Genomic DNA, 20,876 nt, shown 5'->3' with positions numbered 1-20,876 from the left:
GTGGAGTTTTTCCAAGGAGTCCTTCCTACCTGCCTCATTTTCTCATAGGATTTACGTAATTTCATTGTTTATACATCTCTTCTTCACTCTCTCGCACATCTCTCTCTCTTTTTTATTTTTTATTTTGATGTTGTTGTTGTTGTTGAGACAGAGTCTCACTCTGTTGCCCAGGATGGAGTGCAGTGGCGTGATCTCAGTTCACTGCAATCTCTGTCTCCTGGTTTCAAGAGATTCTTCTGTCTCACCCTCCCAAGGAACTCGAATTACAGGTGCATGCTACCACATCTGGCTAATTTTTTTATTTTTATAGAGATGGGGTTTCACTATGTTGGCCAGGCTGGCCTCGAACTCCTGAACTCAAGTAATCGGCCCACTCCACCCGCCCAAAGTGCTGGGATTACAGGTGTGAGCCACTGCTCCCAGCCTCTCTCATACATATCTATATGTCAAACTGTATCCCCACTTATGATATAAAGCTTGAAGCTAAATAAGCACTCAAAAATACTTTAAATTGAATAATTAAAGCAATTTACACATTGTGTTAAAATTTTAATGATATATCTCCTTTCATTCTTGTCTCTGAATAACTTGAGTTCATTCATCTTGTGAAAAAGGCCCTAGCACCTTGTCTGGCAGCTGCTTACTGATAATTTAATGAACAAGTGGATGAGTAATAATATTTTATAAAGCAAAGTTATTTTTCCAGAAAAGTAGCAATTTTTAATCAAAACTTGGAATAACATATTAAAGTCTTTAAAAATTAAAGTTACATAAGAATTAAAAGCCTGAGTTTTTATGTTTAAAGGTAACCATGTCTGTTTTCCTTCAACTATTAATTTTGTTTTTCACAAATGGCCAATTCTTTTTTAAAAATTATTCCTTTTCTCCTAGAATCAGAAACTGTACTTTGAAAATGTACTCTAGATTTAAAAATTCAAATAGCCCACTAACACACTGACAATTTTGTTGTAAAAAAAATGATTTTCTTCTGGGAAATTTTATATTTATGCATTCACATTTCTCTTGACTATTTTTCCATATTCTTCAGAAAGCTATGGATTTTTTTTCCAGACTTCCCTTTTTGTGTGTAGTTATCAAGTTTTAGCTCATCAAACTGCTGAATTTAAGCTTTATCTGTCTAATTTCCTCCTCCAATATTCTGCAGCAGTTCACAGTCTTCATTTCTCATTTCAGGTAGAGTACAAAACATGTTCTCCCTGCAGTCTCACGAATTGTGAACAAAAACTGAAGTGAAAACCCCCAGTGCATAACTCATCAATAGTCCTGTGATCGTATAACCATCAGTAAGAAAACAAATTTGATTGAGCCCCCATCCAGTCCTCTTTGCGTGGAATCAGACCTCTTTCACTGTGGCAAGGAGCAGGTAAAACAAGCAGAGGCACAAAATCATCACCAAACCAGATTCACTGAAATGCCAACACTGGCATGTGCGCAGACATTTTCTACTCTAGACTTACTTCTAAACGGCAATGCCAACAAGCATGAGAGGTGAAAAAATGTGGATAAATACATGTTTGGTTTATTGAACTAGGTCTTATCATATCCAAATTAAAAACAAAAGGCACATCTCAATTTCAAAATACGGTTCTGAATTTTAATTTTCAGATTCATTGAATTTCTTTGTGATTCAAAATTCAAACTCTTCTATCGAATATATCCTTTAGATAAATGTCTCCCAAACTCAGCACCAGATTCTCCCTTTTTCTTGTAGCCACATGAATCTATATATTTTCCATTCCAGAGTCTTCAAATATCTTGTTGATAGAAACATAACTTTCTATTAACAAAAATTGTTTGTGCATATCTACTAATTTCTTACATTGCATTTCTACCAACCAAACATAACCCAGATCACACACATATTCGGTGTTACACTGAGAATATCTTAAAAGCTAATTTTTTAAACTTTGTAATTAATTCTGTCTCTATTTTCATTAGCAAAAAAACTTTCTGGTTAGTACCTACCATAATTTATACCCAGTCTCTGTCGCTCTCTGTCTCTGTCTCGCTCTCTCTTGTTCTCTGTCACACACACACACACGCACATATGCATATATACGAACAGTGAGAGGGAGAGTGGGAAAGACTGTTTTGAATGTTTTGGTTAATTAACTGTAATGTATTTTTCTCATTTGTATTTTATTTAAATTTTCATATTTACTTTCATATTTATTTCATAAATACTTTCATATTTATTTCACTGAAATGAAATATTTTTCCACATTTATTTTATTGAAATTACAATACATGAGGCTAGGTGTGGTGGCTAACGCCTGTAATACCAGCACTTTGGGAGGGCAAGGCAGGTAGATCATTTGAAGTCAGGAGTTCAAGACCAGCCTGATCAACATGGTGAAACTCATCTCTACTAAAAATACAAAATTAGCTATGTGTGCTGGTGCATACTTGTAGTCCCAGCTACTTGAGAGGCTGAGGCAGGAGAATCACTTGAACCTGGGAGGTGAAGGTTGCAGTGAGCCAAGATCGTGCCATTGCACTCCAGTCTGGGTGACAAGAGTGAAACTCTGTCTTAAAAAAGAAAAAAAAAAAATAAAAGAGAAATGACAATATATGTTTTCCTGAGTGGGGAGAAAGTAGAATCAGAGATTAAAGATGTAACAATTATTGGTTTATAACTTCAAATATTAAGATCCAGTTGTAAGCTACCTCAGTCTATTTGGGCTGCTGTAACCAAGTCTGCATCCTCACATGGTAAAAAGGAAGGTCTTACAAGCTCCCTCAGGCCTCTTTTACAAAGACATTAATCCCATTCATGGGGCCACAGCCCATAGGACCCAATCACTCCCAAAGGTCACACCTCTTAATATTATCACATTGGGGTTTAAGTTTCAATATACGAATTTTGGGGGGACACATACATTCAGACCATAGCATAAACCAAGTAAAGATTTTGAATGATCTTTTAGGAAGTGGGACTATTTTTCCCCTTCCTTCTTTTCCCCTTTGTCCAAACTAAATGAAAATTTTGCAGTGAAGCATGGGGAAAGTCTGAGGAGGAAACCAAAGGGCTAGACACTAATGAGATCTGGCAAAGTAGCTCTTTCGTCTCAAAATTAGCCATAGTGTGGAACAATGAAAAGAAAGGATGTCAGGAACCAAAGAATAGCTAAGACTTATTGTGTGTTCATACCTGATAATCTAGGAAACCTAAAAATCTCCCCAAATCTCCTAGGGCAAGGAACACAGATTTGGAACATCCTCACAGATAGGTCAGATAAGAGGAGTAATCTCCTATTTCCTTAGCTGGCAGAGAGTGGAAGTTAAGGAACAGAAAGCAAATGGCTCTGAGGATGTTTTATAATTGTGATTAGAAGAATCTAGAGAAGAAATTAGATTGGACCATAAAGCTAGTGACCAGAATGGGGTTTGGGATAACAAGAAGCTCTCTGCCTGCAAGTTTGGAGAACAGGATCCCAGCAGAGGCCAGAGCACATCCACAAGCCAGGGGCTTTGCTCCTTCCTCCTTATACATAGCGGTCATACAACCTCGTAGAAAAGAAAATTCTATAGGGAAGTGAAAGGCAAGCTTCCTGAGCTCCCTAAGCATAAACTTGAAGTGATAAAGAATACTGAAATAATTGAGTTTAGCTTGAATTGCTTACGACTACCTAACATGAGGTGGAAAAGGAGCTTTTGTGATATGTTAAATCATAGAAAAATCAAGAAGTTACACGCCTACCAAGCTCTCTTAAAAAAAAAAAAAAAAAAAACTGTTAGGTTCAGGGGTACATGAGTAGGTTTGCTACATAGGTAAATTCATGTCACAAGAGTTTGTTGTACAGAATATTTCATCACCCCAGTATTAAGCCTAGTATCCAATAGTTCTCGTAATCCTCTCCCTCCTTCCTTCCTCCATCCTTAAGGAGGCCCCAATGTTTATTGTTCCCTCTTTGTGTCCGTATGTTCTCACCCTTAAGCTCCAACTTATAATTGCAAATACAGTATTTGGTTTTCTGTTTCTGTGTTAATTTGCTAAGGATGATGGCCTCCTGCTCCATCCGTGTTCCTGCAAAAGACATGATCTTTTTCTTTGTTATGGCTGCACAGTACTCCATGGTGCATAGGTACCACATTTTCTTTATCCAGTTTACCACTGATGGACATTTAGGTTAATTCTGTGTCTCTACTATTGTGAATAGTGCTGCAGTGAACATAGGTGTGCATGTGTCTTTATAGGAGAATGATTTATATTCCTCTAGGGATATACCCAGTAATGCGACTGCTAGATTGAATGGTGCTTCTGTTTTTAGCTCTTTGAGGAGTTGCCACACTGCTTTCCACAATAGTTGAACTAATTTCCATTCCCACCAACAATGTTCCTTTTTCTCCACACCATCGCCAGCATCTGTTATTTTTTGACTTTTTAATAGTAGCCATTCTCACTGGTGTGAGATGGTATCTCATTGTGGTTTTGATTTGCATTTCTCTAATGATCAGTAATTTTGAGCTTTTTTTCATATGCCAAGTCTATTTTTAAATATCATTAGTGAATTAATTATGAAGTTTATTACCTTATATTTCTCTTTGATATACCACCATTATTATGGTATAATTCATATATCATAAAGTTTGTAGTTTCTCATTTTCTGATAATTTCAATATCAAAAATCTCAAGTAGTTTTAATTTTAATCTCTATTTCCTCCATATTTACCATTTTCTTTCTTTGTATTTTTATTTGTATTTTTTAATGTATAATCTTATAGTTCAAAACACTTACTTGGGTGTTTCTGGTGTCAATTACAATCATAATCTTACCTGATACAAATTTTAACGCTGATACTGCAGTTTAATTTTCTATAACCAAAACTCTTCTTTTTCAATTTATCTTATTATTTTTTCACTATGAACCACATGTCTGTTGTGATATTTAAAGGTAATATATAAGAGCTTCATCCCAGAGATTCTGGCTCAGGTCTGAGGTTTCCCATCTTCTGCAGGAGATGCTGATGCACAGATGGAATTGAAAACCACTGTTGTAGTTAACTTTTCAGGGTCTGTCAGTCTTTTGTCTAGTGAGTCTGTTAATCTGAAATGGGACTTTCAATTTGGCCCACAGCTGCCTTTTCTGATATTATAATTAGATGCAAAAAGATAGGTTAAAAGAGATATAAACAATTCTCTAGTCCTTTAGAGAGCTGTGAACTAAAGCAAAATTAATACTTTTAGTTCATGTTATATTACCTGAATGACTAGATAGAGAGAAAGAAAAATGGATACACAGATGATAGATAGATAGATAGATAGATAGATAGATAGATAGATAGATAGATAGATAATCAATAGAGATAAAGACATAGTGCATATTGTTGTAACTGTGTTCATGTATTATAGGCATCATAGCTATCAGGAGCGTGAGCTGCGAGTGTTACAGATTTTTTACTGAAGTACCTTAGTTTTACAATTGAAGAGCCGGGCGCGGTGGCTCAAGCCTGTAATCCCAGCACTTTGGGAGACCGAGACGGGCGGATCACGAGGTCAGGAGATCGAGACCATCCTGGCTAACCCGGTGAAACCCCGTCTCTACTAAAAAATACAAAAAACTAGCCGGGCGAGGTGGCAGGCGCCTGTAGTCCCAGCTACTGGGGAGGCTGAGGCAGGAGAATGGCGTGAACCCGGGAGGCGGAGCTTGCAGTGAGCTGAGATCCGGTCACTGCACTTCAGCCTGGGCGACAGAGCGAGACTCCGTCTCAAAAAAAAAAAAAAAAAAAAAACAATTGAAGAGTCCTTGTCTGGAAAACCAGTCAACCTCCTTAGATAACATCTCTGTGTTGTCAGTTCTCAAATAAAATGAAGTTATATAACAATAGAAGGGTTTACATATAATACAGGATATGTCATTAGAATTCCATTGAATGCTTATTAAACCTCAAGATACCTTCCCATGTGGAATTCAGAATTTATTGTTAGATTAAAATATGTAAATAAGAAAAACAACATAAACTCAATAAGCCCATGTATACAGAGGACACTTTTGGGACACTATGAGGTTGGGGAACATGGAACCATTCTTGAATATCTTCGTCAAGTTAAAATGTTCTATCTTTTTTTTTTTTTTTTTTTTTTTTTTTTTTTTTTTTTTTTTTTTTTTTGAGGCAGAGTCTCACTCTGTCGACCGGGATGGAGTACTGTGGCCGGATCTCAGCTCACTGCAAGCTCCGCCTCCCGGGTTCACGCCATTCTCCTGCCTCAGCCTCCCGAGTAGCTGGGACTACAGGCGCCCGCCACCTCGCCCGGCTAGTTTTTGTAATTTTAGTAGAGACGGGGTTTCACCGTGTTAGCCAGGATGGTCTCGATCTATCTTAAAGTAAACCTACTACCCCATTCATAGTGAAAATCTAGAAAGTTTTTTTTGTTTGTTTATTTTGTTTGTTTTTTGTTTTGCCTTTTGCTGCTTTCTGATATAGTTGAGGCTTAGGTAGTTAGGAAGCAATACAAAAATTATCCATACTTATGAAATAGGCAAGTTAATCTGGTTGACTTAATTTATTTAGAAGTTTTGATTCAATAGATTCACAGTGCTGCAGTCCTACCATATACTCTTTCATTCAAATACCTAACGCAGTATTTCACTTCATTATTCATTTAGCAATTACTGAAAAGGCTGTGTGGCTCTGTAAATAGAAAGATGTAGACTTCCAAGTCAGCAGTTTCGGGTTTGCTCCTGGATCCCATGAATCACTTATTGATGTGAAGGCTTAGTTTCTTCGTTTGAAAAATGGGCACTTCTTTTATAAGTTTGCTTACAAGAATTATGTTTGCACTGGTAGAAACATAAAAAGTATGCCTCAAATATTAACTAAATAGAGTGACCATATAATTTATTGTCCAATCTGGATACTTTTGAGAATAAAACTAGGTCAGTATTAATAAGTACACTGGGACAACTGGTACAAATCACAACAGCCCAGGGCAAAATTAGGATGCAGGTCAATTTAATAAATAATGACATTGCAGACCCTGAATAACAGCAGCTCAGTCTCTTTCACTGTGTTCCTCTGAGAGGTAGATAGTCTAAGTCCAGAAATCAATTTGCATTGTGGAAATTCTGTCTCTACAACACTAATGTAATTTTGACTTGAATTCCCAAATAAAAGAAAGAAAGTGAGAGAAAGTTTTGAGCAGTTTTTTTTTTAACATGTAGAACAAAGTGCCTAAATAAGATTTTGAAATGTCCAAAAATATTATTTTTAATTTATCTTAAATTTAATTATCAAAGATAAATTTATTACTCATTTGACAGTTTTTTTTTTTTTTTTTTTTGGAACAACATTTTACGAAGTTTACTGCTTTAGCAGAATATACCAGAATATACTTAGTTTATGTTCCACTGTAAACTTCACCCTCACTCCTCCCCTGCCCTGGCAACTCATTATAACTTTAAAAAGTTATTTTATTTTATTGACAAAACATTGCAGTTAAAAACTACCTATGTATTTATTCTAAGTTGTTCCCACTTGTATTTGAATGGCAAGGATAAAATAAAGCCTCCTAAACAGTACCATTTTTTTCATTGTAATTCCACATTACAACTAAAATTTACCTTCTGTTGAAGCATAAAGTTCATGTCATATCACCAAAAAGACACGGGCATGATATCCTTATTATTTTTTTTTTTTCAATTACGCTCATATCACTAAATGCTATCCTAGGAGGAAAAAATGATTTGGAGAGTGATTTTTTTCAGTTTAAAAGAATATTTTTATGCCAATATGGAACAATGAGAATTTATCATCTATGATAATATTTTAAATATGAGTTCCTCTTATTCCAGAGAATGTGACTTTCCTGAACAACAGGAACAAGAATCGATGCCAGGTTCTTTCCTCTGAAAATAATCAATCTGTTACTACAGGTAAATTAATTTCACTTCTTAGTGCAAGGGAGTTTTAATTTCTATTTTAATAAAACACACATTTTAAATAGATGTCATGCAGTACACATTGATACTTACTTGTTGCATTACTCACAATTTGCAAGTAATTTCCATAGAGCCTTCTTCCTCAGTGAAAGAGGTCACTAATTCCTTCACTTCACATCCTAAAGCTAGAATGAATTATGTCAAGCCATTAGCCATCGTGAAGGCCACCAAAGAGAGTTATGCAAATGATGATGTATTCATTTATAAACACTCCTATTTTCTCAGCTATTGTCAATTTTCCATTCTATTTTAAAAAATCATATTACTTTGATATATTTGTAAAGATTCTTTCTGTCGAATCCTAAGTTATTTTACTCTTTTTCAGTTGTCAAAGTTCAAAAACATCTGACTTTTATATTGTGAAAAATAACCTTTTATAAACCTAATCCTCTGTAGTCAGACCAGGTCATCTCTCCCATTTTATCAGGTGATTTCTCACCAGAATTTCTATACCAAAAACTGCAATATTCTTTAAGGTTCTCAAACAGATCATATTTCCTTTCCTCTTAATGTGTTCATACATGCTGCTACCTCATTTCTTTACGTACCCTATTCACATGGCTAATTCCTAAGCATTTCAAATTTCAGAGTATTTTTTTTTTTCTCAGAAAGCATTTTCTGAGCCTCAGATTGAAGCAGTTCCTATTCTTCATCCAAATCACATTTTATACTTTTTCACATAAGAAGGATCTCAGAATAGCAATTAATTAGTGCCTGCCACACCACTTGAATAAGGTATTAAAACATTATGACAAATTGCAATGTTAAAAGCCAAGAGTGAAAGAAGCAAGTGATACAGGTTAGGGCAAGTTTTTCAGAAATTAATGATATTTCATTGTTTGTAGTCCAACAAAAGTGTGGTGGCAGCTGCATGGTCTTGTGACGATAAAAGGTATTAGAGATGATGAAAGATTTTCATGATTGCAACTGAAGAATATGAGGAAATAGCTATATCTGAAAAGACATTGGGGATAATAGATAATTTGAAGGGTCTCTAAATATAAATGAACATTTCAGCATATGGATGTGGCCACAAGGAAAATTCAAAGTGGAGATAACAAATAAGAAGGAAGATTTAAATATTAAAAATCCAAGAAATCTTGTGGCAGGGCAAGAAGTCTACTAGGTAGAATGAATTATGTGTAAGATATAAAACTACAGAATTTGGGAAAGTTAACTAAGGATGAAACAGAGGGAAATGGAATGGAATGTGAAAATACTGTTCTTAAGTCCAGTAATGCTACCGTAAACCAAAATATTAGAGAAATAGATGAGCAATTAAGAAGAATTGAGAGTGAAGGGATGCATGGTGGATTTCTTAAGGTTTTATTTGTAATAATCTCATTTTTATGAAAGAGGAGGAAAAAATTCTGTATATACAACAGTGCTATATGTTTCTTTCCTTTTTTAAACATTCAGACTTTGCGTAGGTTTCATAAAATAATGTTTTCATAAAATACACAGCAAAACAAAGATAAACTTAAGCTACTCAGATGACCTTGTTTTAAGAGATGTTTGTACCAAATATGAATTACAAGATGATCATGAGATCATCTGAATACCTTGACTGGGTTCAGGATAAGAAAACAGGGGATCGTTAGTATAATGTTTTATTAGGACTCCCATGACAATCACCACAAATTGGTGGCTTAAAACAACAGAATTTCATCCTCCCAAAATGTTGGACTCGAAGAGTCCAAAATTCAAGTTTTGACAGGGAAAAGCTCCCTCTGAAGAGACTCTGGGGCAGAATCCTTCTTTGAATCTTTGAGTTTTTGGTAGCTCAAGGAATTCCTTGGCTTGTGACAACATTACTGCAGTCTTTGTCTCCATGGTTATGTGGGTCTCCACATGGCCTTCTCTATTATGTGACTGTGTCGTCTCTCCTTCTCCTTTCTGATAAAGACGCTTGTCATTAGATTTAGGGCACACCATAATCCAAGAAGATCTCATCTCAAGTCCTTAACTTATTTATCTGCAAAGAGTCTTTCTTCTAAATAAGAGTACATTCACAAGTTCCTGGGGTTAGGACATGGGACATATCTTTTTGGGAGCCACCATCCAATCCACCACAGATATGGCAATTCTTTTTTTGATCATAGTACTCATAAATATGTGCTTCCTTTTCCATTTCCTTTTCTAAGAGCCCACCTCAAAACATCGTCTCATTCATGAAGTACTGATGTTGGCTAAGAAGAGACTTTAATTACCTACTCCAGAAATCATCTAGAATAAAGAATAGTCAAAGTTTTATTATTATGGTTTGAATATTCTGAAAATAGGACAGATAAATGAATCATGAAATGACTGGATATTTTCCCCTTTGATATTTCAAGTATAGATTTCACTCCAAGGCAACATTTGCAAATAAATGTCATTTTCATTTTTAAATAATTTATAAAATATTTTTATCACATACCTTTGAATGAAAATAATAAATGGGTTTTGACGATTGTTCATTAGAACTGAGAGATGTAAAATCATTTCTCATATTTCATTTTGAGTTATATTCATCAGTTGTTTACATTTCCTAAAATCAGGACCTCATGGAAAAAATAAAGTTTGCCTACAAAAGCTTGAAAGGCAGATCAAATTTCACAAGGATGGATTATCCAAATAAAAGACACAATGCGCATTTAGATGGAAAGAAAAAAACAAGCCTGAGGCTACCAAGTTTATAGTTAACTGGTGGAAAAATAGCCATTTTCTCACATGATTATCAGAAACACAAGTCTGATCACAAGTCAGTGTTGCAAATTTTATGAATACAATCTTTCCTTTTTCTCCCTCTCTTTCTTCTTTCCTCCCTCCCTTCCTCTCTCCTTCCTTCCTTCCCTCATTACCTCCCTACCTTTCTCCCTCCATTCTTGCTTCCTTCCCTCCTTCTTTTATTGAGGAGTCAGAAACATATATAAAGCATAGATTTCACATGGTTAGAGAGTACATTTCAAGGTACACTGTTTTTGCTCTTGTTTTTAATATCTCAGGGTAAAGTGGTTAGTTTTCTTCCAGGGCTGTGGGAAGTGAAGTAGGTGCATGATCACACCTCATGGTGGAAGAACAAGATATTAGTTTTGCTTTCTCAGTACCTCTCTGGTCAAGGATTTGTTCACATCAGCTTATTTAGCTACTTTTAAACTTGGTATCATTAACATGAAGTTTTGCTTATTTAGAGTTTATTTACATAGATACAACATGAGATAGTAATAGACAAAAATGCAGTGTTAGCATGATGACAACCATATGATATTAAAACTCGAGGGTTAACATATGCTGTAGGGTCCATAAAGTCCCTAATGTTATAATTAAAACTACTCAGGTGAGTCAGAATTATTTTTACAGCCTTTGTCTGTTTTTTTATAAAGATCAGAAAAAAGAGCCATACAAAGTATCTTTCTCAGATTTCTTTGAAGCCTCTCTGACTTTTTTTCATACTAGGATCTTCTATTTTGCCAACATTCCTTGCTTATTTAAAATTGATATTAATTAGTGACATTAATTGAATATTCTAGAAGCACTTAATAGACATCACTTCACATGTGGAGTGGAGTCTTTTTGCTTAAAACAGGGCTTATAAGACCTATTTAAGTAATATTTGACTTTAAATGTGACATTTTCAGCATGGTCATGATTATACATTCCATTTGTCCAAATAAAGCCAAATAAAAAAGATAAATCTATTGACCTATGAAAATGATTATGCATTCATAACTAGTAAAGGGAACCAGTTAAGCCTTTTTGCATGGTGTATAACCATTGTTTTAAGTGGTATCATACTCAAGAACAATAAATATATACCATTAGTTAGAAAATCATCATTAAGTTTTATGATTAAGTTTCTATGATTTTAATCTGTAGTACAAACTTTTATATGGTTATTGTTTATAAATTCAGGGGGTCAGTTGAGATAAGATTCTATTTACCATCAATTAAATTTCCATTTTTACAAATACAGCCTGTTAAATTAAGGATTATAGATGGTATAAGAAAAAAGAAATTTCAAATTATTTTAGTTTCATTCTGGTCTACCTAATAATTCTTGTTTTCTTGGTCTTGGGGTAAAGTTAGCAATGTTTTTAAAAATTGACCTGCTTCTGGATTAAATGAATCATGGAAATCCTGATGCAATCACCTGATGTGTTTGATAAATGTCAGGTTATTGTGGTGATGTTGTCTAATACAGTGAAGCCTGTCCCCATGGGTCAGTTCCCTATATCAAATTTAAAAATACTGTATTAATCTATTTTTACAGTGCTATAAAGAAGTATGTGAGACTGACTAATTTATAAATAAACAGGTTTAACTGACTCATGGCTTCACATAGATGGGGAGGCCTCAGGAAACTTACAATGATGGCAGAAGGGGAAGCAAGGCACATCTCACATGGCAGCGGGGAGCAGGGAAAGTGCCACACTTTTAACCATCAGACCTCCTGAGAACTCACTCACTGTCATGGGAACACCATGGGGGAAGTTTACGCCCATGATCAAATCACCATCAGGTCCCTCTCCTGACAAATGAGGATTGCAATTTGAGATGAGATTGGGGGAACACAGAACCAAACCATATCACTCTACCCCTGACCCCTCACAAATCTCATGTCCTTCTTACATTTCAAAACGAATTATACCTTCCCAACAGTCCCTCAAAGTCTTAACTCATTCCAGCATAACTCAAAAATCCAAGTTCAAAGACTCACCTGTGACAAAAAAGGAAAAAAAAAAAGTCCCTTTTGCATATGAGCCTGCAAAGTAAAAAAGTTAGTTACTTTCAAGATAAAAAGGGGGTAGAGGAACTGGGTATATTCTTCCATTCCGAAAGGGAGAAATTGGCCAAAACAAAGAGGCTACAGGCCCCATGCAATTCCAAAACCCGCAGGGTAGTCATTAAATCTTAAACGTTTGAAATGATCTCCTTTGACTTCATGTCTCACATCAAGGGCATGCTGATGCAAGTGGTGGGATCCCATGGCCTTGGGAAGCTCCACCCTTGTGGCTCTGTAGGGTAAAGTCCCCATGACTGCTGTCATGAGCTGGCAATGAGTGCTTGCAGCTTTTCCAAATGCATAGTGAAAGCTATTGGTGGATCTACCATTCTGGGGTCTGGAGGATGGTGATCCTCTTCTTATTGCTTCACTAGGCATTGCTCCAGTGGGGACTCTTTGTGGGTCTCCAACCCCACATTTCCCCTCTGCATTGCCTTAGTAGAGATTCTCCATGCAGGCTTCAATCCTGCAGCAGACTTCTGCCTGGACATCAGGGCATTTCCATCCATCATTTGAAATCTACACAGAGGCTCCCAAAGTTCAACTCTTGTCTTCTGCACACCCACAGGCCCAATACCATGTGGAAGCTTCCAAGGCTTAGGGCTTGTCCCCTCTGAAGCAACAGTCAGAGCTGTATCTTGACCCCTTTTAGCCACAACTGGAGCTGGAGTGGCTGGGGTGCAGGACACCATCTCCTGAGGCTTCACAGAATAGTTCGGCCCTGAGTCTGGCCCATAGAACCAGTTTTCTCTCCTAGGCTTCCAGGACTGTGATGAGAGGGACTGCTGTGAGGAGCTCTGAAATGCCCTGGAGACATTTTCCTCATTGCCTTGGCTATTAACATTCAGCTTCTCTTTGCTTATGAAAATTTCTACAGCAAGTGGCTTGAATTTCTCCTCAGAAAATGGGTTTTTCTTTTCTGCCACATGGTCAGGCTGCAAATTTTCCAAACTTTTACACTCTGCTTCCCTTTTAAAAATAAGTTCAAATTTCAGACCATCTCTTTGTGAGTGCATGACTTTACACTTTCAGAAAAAGCCAGGTGACATCTTGAGTACTTTGCTACTTAGAAATTTCTTCTGTCAGATACTTTAAATCATCTCTCTCAAGTTAAAAGTTCCACAGATCTCTAGGCCAGGCGAAAAATGTTGCCAGTCACTTTGCTAAAGTATAGCAAGAGTGACCTTTGCTCCAGTTCCCAATAAATACCTCACCTCTATCTGAAACCACCTCAACTGGGACTTCATTGTCCATACCACTATTAGCATGTTGATCAAATGCATTCAGCAAGTATTTTGGAAGTTCCGAACTTTCCCACATCTTCCTGTCCTTTTCTAAGCCCTCCAAACTGTTCTAACCTCTTCCCATTACCCAGTTCCAAAGTCATTCTCACATTTTCAAGTATCTTTGTATCAGCACCCCACTTCCAGTACCTATTCTCTGTATTGGTCTATTTTCACATTGCTATAAAGAACTACCTGAGACTGAGTAATTTATTTTTAAAAAGAGACCTAATTGAGTTATGGTTCCACATAGCTTTGGAGGCCTCAGGAAAATGACAACTATGGTGGAAGACAAAGGGGAAGCAAGTAATATCTTACATAGCAGCAGGAAGGAGAGAGAGCAAGGGAGGATTATCGCTCTCCATCAACCATCAAGTCTCATGAGAACCCACTATCATGAGAACAGTATGGGGGAAATCCACCCCCATGATCCAATCACCTCCCACCAGGTCCCTCCCCAGACACATGGGGATTACAATTCAAGATAAGGTTTGGGTGGGGACACAGAGTCAAACCATATCAAGGACCTTCTACAGTCCTGAACTGGTATGTTATTCTTTTGATATTTCTTCCAGAAGAGTCAACTTCTGATCTTTGACTTGTAGCATGATCCTTACCACAAATGTGCAGGAAAAAAAAGAAGTCATTCAGTGATTATAAAACTGAATAATTTTATTATAATAATACACACTCATTTTATGAGAAATTATTCAATGGTTACATTAAAAGTAAGCATGTCAATTTATTGTCCATAATTGCCCCCATCTTTTACATCTTTGTGTAAAAGTACATGAAGGCACTTTTACTTATACTGAAAGGTATACCACTGAAACACACTTATATACTAATATTTTATTGCATATAAATAATTATAAATACAATTATAAATTATATATTGCTTAATATAAAATTATAATTAACTTAGTTATAAATAATGCTGAATCAAAAAGTAATAGCAAAACTTTGAAAGATTTTGAAATATAAGATACCACATAGAAATCATGAGATACAGCTAAAGTTGAACTTAAAACAAAATGTGTATAATGGCATACAATAGAAAAAAAAAGAAATCACCCATCTCAAGAAGTAAACATATTGATTTCAAGAAATAAAACCTAAGAACAAAAATCTGAATTGGAAGAAAGGAAAGATAGTTTTAAAAAATTAAATTGTTTTTGTAAACTAATAAAATCAGCACTCTGCCATCTCACTCCCCACGTTGTTGATGTCCTTTCATTTCTTTCCATGCATGGGTGGAATGTTATTTTTTTCTTTTTGTTTTATTTTCATTTCCTATGCAAAACATGGTTAGGAAATGTCAGCATTCTAGTCTCCTTATTTCTATTTTTGTAAATTAAACTTTTCTTTAGCTTCAGGGGCCCACGTTAGTTTGTTATATACGCAAACTGTGTGTTATGGGGGTTTGATGTACCAATTATTTAGTCACCCAAGTAATAAGCATAGTACCTGATAGGTAGTTTTTCAATCCTTATCCTTCTCCCACCTTTCACCCTCAAGTAGGCCCTCATGTCTGTTTTTCTATCCTTTGTGTCCATGTGTACTCAATGTTTAGCTCCCACTTATAAGTGAGAACATGCAGTATTTTGTTTTCTGTTTCTGTGTTAGTTTGCTAAGGATAATAGCCTCCAGCTCTGCCTATGTGGCCTATGTGTTCTCAAAGGACATAATCTCGCTCTTTTTAATGGCTGCATAGTATTCCATGGTGTATGTATACCACATTTTCTTTATCCAGTCTGTCATTGATGGGTATGTGAGGTGATTTGCTAAGGACAATAGCCTCCAGCTCTGCCTATGTGTTCTCAAAGGACATAATCTCGTTCTTTTTAATGGCTGCATAGTATTCCATGGTGTATATGTACCACATTTTCTTTATCCAGTCCGTCATTGATGGGTACTTGAGTTGATTCTTTGCTATTGTGAACAGTGCTGTGATGAACATACATGTACATGTGTTTCTGTGGTGGAATAATTTATATTCCTATGCTTATATACCCAATAGGATTGCTGGATTAAGTGGTAGTTTTGCAAAACTGCTTTCCACAATGCCAGAATTAATTTACAATCCCATGAGACATGTATAAGCATTCCCTTTTATTCACAACCTTGACAGCATCTGTCATTATTATTATTTTACTTTCTAATAATAGCCATTCTGAACATAGTATCTCATTGTGGTTTTGATTTGCATTTTTCTAATTAGTGTTGTTGAACTGTGTTTCATATGCTTGTTATCCACACGTATGTTTTCTTTTGAAAGGTGTCTGCTCGTCATTTGCACACTTTTAAATGGGTTGTTTTTACTTGCTAATTTGCTTACTTTCCATATAGATTCTGTACGTTAGACCTTTGTCAGATGCATAGTTTGCAAATATTTTCTCCCCTTCTGTAGGTTGTCTTAAAATTTTACTTTGTTGGTAGTTTCTTTCGCTGCGCAGAAGTCTGTTGTTTACATAGGTCCCAATTGTCAATTTTTGTTGCAATTTCTTTTGGCATCTTCATCATGAAATCTTTGTCCATTCTTATGTCTAGAACTGTGTTTTCTAGGTTATCTTCCAGGGTTTTTATAGTTTTAGGTTTTACATTTAAGTATTTAGTCTATCTTGAGTTGACTTTTGTATATGGTGTAAGGAAGGGGACCAGTTTCAATATTCTGCATATGACTAGCCAGAATTCCAGCACCATTTGTTGAATAGGGAGTCATTTACCTATTGCTTGTTTTTGCCAGCTTTGTCGAAGATCAGATGGTCCTACATGTGTGGCTTTATTTCTGAGTGCTCTGTTCTATTTCTTTAATCTATGTGTCTGTTTTTGCACCAGTACCATGCCATTTTTGTTACTGTAGTCTTGTAGTATATTTGGAAGTCAGGTAGTATGATGCCTCAGCTTTATTCTTTTTGCTTAGAATTGCCTTGACTATTTGAGCCTTTTTTGATTCCATATGAATTTTTCAAAACCTTTTTTCTAATTATGTAAAGAATGTCATTGGTGGTTTGATTGGAATAGCATTGAATCTGAACATTGCTTTGGGTAGTATGACCATTTTAAGAATATCAATTCTTTCTCTCCATGAGCACAGAAAATTTTCCATCTGTTTGTGTCATTTTTTACTTCTTTCAGCAGTGTTATGTAATTCTCATCGAGGAGATATTTTACCTCCCTCATTAGCTGTATCACTAGGTATTTTACACTTTATACTTTTTGTGGCTATTATGAATGGGATTATGTTCTTGATTTGGCTCTCAGCTAGGACACTGTTGTTGTATAGAAATAATATTGATTTTTGTACTCCGTTTTGTGTCCTGAAACTTTGCTTAAGTACTGTATTAGATCTAGGAGCTTTGGGGCAGAAACTATGGGGCTTTCTGGTTATAGAATTATATTGCCTGTAAAGTGAGATAATTTCACTTCCTTTTTTGCTATTTAGATGCCCTTTATTTCTGTCACTTGCCTGATTGCTCTAGCTAGGACTTCCAGTACCTTGTCGGAATGAAATTGGTGAGAGAGGGTATGCTTGTCTTTTTCTGATTTTCAAAGGGAATGCTTCCAGGTTTTGCCCATTCACTGTGATATTGGCTATGGGTTTTTAAAGATGGCTCTTAGTATTTTGTTGAGAATTTTTGCATCCTATGTTCATCAAGGATATTGGCCTGAAGTTTTCTTTTTTTGTGGTATATCTTCCAGGTTTTGGTACCAGGAAGATGCTGGCCTCATAGAATGAGTTAGGGTGGAGTCCCTCCTCAGTTTTTTGGAATAGTTTCATTAGAAATGGTACCAGCTCTTCATTATACATCTGGTAGCAATTATCCATAATTCTTTCTGGTCCTGAGCTTTTTCTGGTTGGTAGGCTTTTTATTACTGATTCAATTTTGGAACTTATTATGGGTCGGTTCAGGGATTCCATTTCTTCCTGGTTCAGTCTTGGGATGTTGAATGTTTTCAGCAGTTTATACATTTCTTCTGGGTTTTCTATCTTGTATGCATAGAGATGTTTTTAATGGTCTCTGAGGGTTTTATGTATTTCTATGGGGTCAGTGGTAATTTCCCTTTTGTCATTTCTCATTGGGCTTATTAGGATCTCTCTCTCTCTCTCTCTTTTATTAGTCTATCTAGCAGTTTATCAATCTCATTTATTTTTTCAAAAAGCCAACTCTTCCTGGATTTGTTGATCTTTTTATGGTTTTATGAATGTGTCAATTTCACTCAGTTCAACTCTGATTTTGATTATTTCTTGTCTTCTGCTAGCTTTGGGGTTGGTTTGCTGTTATTTTCCTAGTTCCTCTAGATAACATGTTGGTTGCTAATTTGAGATCTTTCTGACTTTTAGGTGTGGGCATGTAGCACTAAAAACGTTTCCCTTAACACTGCTTTAGCTGTGTCCAGAGATTCTAGTATGTTGTATCATAGTTTTCACTCGTTTCAAGTAATTTCTGCCTTAATTTCATTGTTTACTCAAAAGCCATTCAGAAACAGGTTGTTTAAATCCCTTGTAATTGTGTGGTTTTGAGTAATCTTCTTACTATTGATTTCTATTTTTATTGTGTTGTGATTTGAGAGTATTGTTAGTATGGTATTTTTTGAAATTTTCTGAGAATTATTTTATGGCTGATTGTATGATCAATGTTAGAGCGTGTGCCATATGCAGATAAGAATAACGTACACTGTATTGTACTTGGGTAGAGCGTTCTCCAGATGTCTGTTAGGTCCATTTGGTCACGTATCAAGATCATATCCTGAATAACTTTGTTAGTTTTCTGCCTCTATGGTCTGTCTAATACTGTCAGTTGGGATGTGAAGTTTCCCACTGGTACTATGTAGTTGTCTAAGTCTCTTCATATTTTTGTCTGACAGAGCCAATTTGGAGAACTAGTCTTTGAGCTCTGGGATTCTTTCCTCAGTTTATCTATCTTGATGTTAATATATATGACCATGTTATGACAGCCTTGAAGTGAGTTTTCCAGCTGTATCAGATCAGTTTAGTTAACTCTTAAGATGGGCATTTCATCTTTTACTTCCTGTGTAGTTTGTTTTTATTCCTGTGGTTCCTTGTCTTGGGCTTGCACTTCCTCCTAAATCTTGATGATCCATCTACCTTCTGAATTCCATATCTGTCATTTCAGTCATTTCAGCTTGGTTAAGAACCATTGCTGGGGAACTACTGCAATCAACTGAAGGTAAGAAGACACTCTGGCTTTTTTAGTTCACAGGGTTCTCATGCTGGTTCTTTCTTACCTGTCTGGGCTGATGACCCTTCCATCTTTGAAGCTACTGGCCTCTGGATAGGGTATTTTGCTTTTATCTTCTTTGATGCTCTTGGGAGTTTGATTGTGGCAGAAGGTGGGCTCAGTCCACTGACTTCACTTCTGGAAGATTTTAGGAGTCCAAAGCTCAACTTGGCACTCCTGGGATGGATGCTCTAACTCTGATCAGCTGGTATTGAGCCCTCCAGCTTGATTTTTGGCCCCTTGAGGTTATGAACCTGGTGCACTGAAGGGGCTGAAGTTTTCCCGGTACATTAGCCACAACACTCCAGTTTTCGGGAGCTGCCAGCCAAAGTGCTTTGTTGGAACAGAGGCAGTGGGGTCTGTGCTTGTTCACATGTGCCAGCAGCTGCAGCAGCATGGTGGGGTACATGCACGTTGATTGGACAAGGACATCTAGAGTGGTAGGGTTGTCAGCCTCTTTGCTAGCACTTGTGCTGGTGGTGGCAGTGGTGATGGGGGCACTGACAGAGCTGAGGTTGTTGGCACCTGTGCACAGTTTGTACCAGCAGTGGTGATGGCACTGTGGGGGTGAATTTCCTGGCAACTCTGCATGAGTTCACATTGGCGACAGCAAACCAGCATCACAAGGAGGGGATGGCTGGGTGAGCTTGTGCTGGCAAAGTGATAAGGGGGCCATGAGTGAGTGCATGCTGGAAAATCAGCATAGGGAGTCTTCAGCGAGAGGAAACTGGGTGGGCTGGTGTGCATTGGTAAGGGTCAGTCTGTTGGAGCTTTCCAACAGTCAGGCATGGTCTTCTGGCAAAGGAGCTATAACGTGAGCCCCCAGGAACTGCCCTGGTTGGGCAACCGAGGCTGCACTGCAAGTGGATGTGGTCAGTCTGGGACCCCAGGAGATGCCAGTAGATGGAGGGGCACTCAGTCACGCCCTCATCCCATGGGCATGACTGCTCTGCTCTGTCCAGGTCCTACAGTCACCCTGAGGCTAAAGTCTCCTAGAATTCCTAGAGGAGCATGGCAAGCATTGGGGGATAAGCATCACTAGCCATGCTCCACTGAAGCCATTCCCATGCCAAATCCTCTGAACTACACAGGCTAGAGCCCTGCCCTGTCATTTCTCTAAGCAGATCTTTCTGCCAGCTCAAGTGTCTGTGGGGGTCATGAGGTCTTCTTCTGCTAGGATTCCAGAGGTCCATGGTAAGTGTAGGCCACTCCTCACCTGTTCGAATTACTCCTTTCCCAGGAGTCACTAGGGGCCAGGAATGAGTCCTGGTGCTTATTCACCCCATGCATGGTTCTCAGCTCTCTCCCCATTCAGCCCAGCATTTGTGCCCCACCACCCCGTCCACTCTCAATTCCTTCCCTCTGAAGATCTGCTTGTAGGATGCCAGTCTGCCCCATATCACAGTCCCTTGGTAGGAGATGTTCCTCCTGGTTGCAACTACTCAGCCATCTTGAATCCCTTCCTATTTCTGTTTCTGAACCAACATTATCCTTGCACCTCATGTAAAAATCCATCCATCCCCATTTAAAATAATTGAATTAAAACAATTAATCCTTTCCCCCTCACTTTCCTGTCCTTTCCCCTCAATTCCCCATCTTTATTATAGTCTTTTATTATCACTCC

The 20,876-nt window shown here is 37.1% G+C and overlaps 1 protein-coding gene across 3 annotated transcripts in view; it reads left to right on the top strand.

The window, feature by feature from the left end:
• Positions 1 to 20,876, top strand: part of ADAM29 (ADAM metallopeptidase domain 29) — a 64,861-nt gene that overhangs the window by 10,551 nt on the left and 33,434 nt on the right. Inside the window, exons 4-5 of one of the 3 annotated variants that reach the window (XM_026446709.1) lie at positions 1,195 to 1,384; positions 7,815 to 7,895. The exons of 1 other annotated variant lie outside the window; for it this stretch is intronic. The gene's annotated coding sequence lies outside the window, so the exon portion shown is untranslated. The remainder of the gene's footprint in view (positions 1 to 1,194; positions 1,385 to 7,814; positions 7,896 to 20,876) is intronic. One more of the 3 variants, XM_026446710.1, reaches the window with a different exon arrangement.

This window comes from Piliocolobus tephrosceles, chromosome 3 (genome assembly GCF_002776525.5).
Source record: "Piliocolobus tephrosceles isolate RC106 chromosome 3, ASM277652v3, whole genome shotgun sequence".
NCBI lineage: Eukaryota > Metazoa > Chordata > Mammalia > Primates > Cercopithecidae > Piliocolobus > Piliocolobus tephrosceles.
Note: the sequence above shows the minus strand (reverse complement) of the source record. Positions and strands in the feature narration are given on the sequence as shown.